The sequence below is a fragment of the Mastomys coucha genome, unplaced genomic scaffold (assembly GCF_008632895.1).
Source record: "Mastomys coucha isolate ucsf_1 unplaced genomic scaffold, UCSF_Mcou_1 pScaffold16, whole genome shotgun sequence".
NCBI classification, from domain to species: Eukaryota; Metazoa; Chordata; class Mammalia; order Rodentia; family Muridae; genus Mastomys; species Mastomys coucha.
In genome coordinates, this window is record NW_022196898.1 from 370,189 (window position 1) to 372,047 (window position 1,859).

General features: G+C 41.2%; 1 long non-coding RNA gene across 1 annotated transcript in view; it reads left to right on the plus strand.

Annotated features, from left to right (window-relative positions):
- Positions 1-315, plus strand: part of LOC116094001 — a 760-nt gene extending 445 nt beyond the window's left edge. Inside the window, exon 2 of the long non-coding RNA XR_004119919.1 lies at positions 116-315. This is a non-coding gene — a long non-coding RNA (uncharacterized LOC116094001). The remainder of the gene's footprint in view (positions 1-115) is intronic.
- Positions 316-1,859: the final 1,544 nt, after the last annotated feature.

The following is a 1,859-nucleotide window of genomic DNA, read 5'->3' on the forward strand; positions in this document are numbered from 1 at the left end:
GGGAGGGAGGGATCTCTTTGCTTATAAGAAGGTAGCTTTCTCTGAAGTTACTACACATAACAATAGAAGAAACAGTCAGATCTCTCAGTTTATTCCTGTCTCCCTTCTCCTTAAGGTCCTCCCCAGCTCCATCTCTTACACCTGGAAACGGAGTGACTTGTTTCAGAGGAAAATTTCTGCAAAACAGGCACACATTTGTTATTAGTGAAGTTAACACCACGCTGGAAGAATCATAAATCCAAGCTGTAAATTCACTGGTTTTTAGAAGACTCATTTATTTTCTTCCATAGGAAATAAAATTCTACTGCAAGGGAAGAATGGAATATGACTGCATACATTTATGAGGAACATTTTATGCTCTGTTGCTGTGGGCTACTGCTGGTCTTGGGAGATGATGTTGATTTTATTTGATGTAGGGTAAGAATACAATGTAGCACAGAGCAGGCCTCCCCCGCCTCTCACCCCTCCACCTTTCCACCCACCCAAGGAGGATTGCTGGATCATGAAATGGCAGGACCCCTGGTGTTGTTTAAAGGAACCTGGGCAGGTTTCCAAAATCTGGTGTCTGTGACCTTTTACAAGTAGGTAACAATAACATTTCTTCATGAAATAAATCAATACACATAAGGAGAGCCTGTGTGCAGGATCTTTCCTTCCTAATCTTTAGGAAGCTGGAGGGAGGTTATGAAGCTCTGTTCAGCCCATTGCCCACATGTAGCCTTTTAGAGACATTTTTTTTTTAAACCAGGAAGAAGTCTTCCCCATCATCTTTTGGCTTGAACATCACTCAGTGCCTGTCAATGAGGAACACCTTTTAAAATTCATATACAGTATTTTTCCTTTGTCCATGCAGCCTCAAGCCTGATAGTTATCTGTCAGTAGATGAAAAAGCAAGATCACCTTGGCTTTTCAGTTATGCTCTTCATAAATTCCCTTTCAAAATTACCATAAATGTTTGCTAGTGCACGAAGCAGTCCTTAAAATAAACATTCGTTAAAATAAACAGATCCAAGGACCCGCAGTGCCTGTGTTTAACAAATGGCAAGCGCTCCCTGTTTCTACTGCCATGAGTTATAAGGCACGTCATCTGCCAGAAAGGCTTGTATAGCGAGGACTCTCTGAGGAACCGACACAGAGCAAGAAACAAAGCAACCGTTCAGCCTTTTCTATTCACTGCCCGCACATCTGTTTGCATGGCCTCTGCTCCATCCGAAGGGCTTTGTCCTACCGCCTCCACTTTATGTTATATGGCTCTGACCGGCTGGCTGCTAGTAAGGGTTTCTTTCTCCCTTTTCCTTGTAAGACTCAGGGATTGAAATCAGTCTTGTGAAACAGATATCCGAAGAGCAGGCAGAGAGACAGCAGTTGGTCCTTTCTCTGCTCTGTCCAGTTGGAGTTCTAATGAGAGTTAACTGTAAACTCCAGAACCTTCATTAATCTTTAAAGTGAATCAGACAGACAAGCTAGTTTCTTTAGGGGCAGGCAGATTCTACTGAGCTCCCACTTCTCCTCATTACCAGCTGTTGCCATGCCTTGTTTTAACACTCAAGAAGTTTTAGTTTTGAAAATGCATTTCCTCACCAAAATTGTCCAAAGGAAAAGTATGATATATAGAAATAAAATATTATAGAATTCTTACTCTAAGAATTCTTGGTACTAACAAGTTATATGTGTTATGTTCTTTTATCTAGAGCATGATTCATACATATGACCTTGCCAGATAATGAATGAATGAATGAATGAATGAATAATCCCCAGGGAGTTAAGGAAAATGACATGGTTTGCTGCAAAACAACTATTGGCTGAATGAGGTCCCACATTGTAGACTCATCTGGCTTTTCTATTGACACACAAGGCTG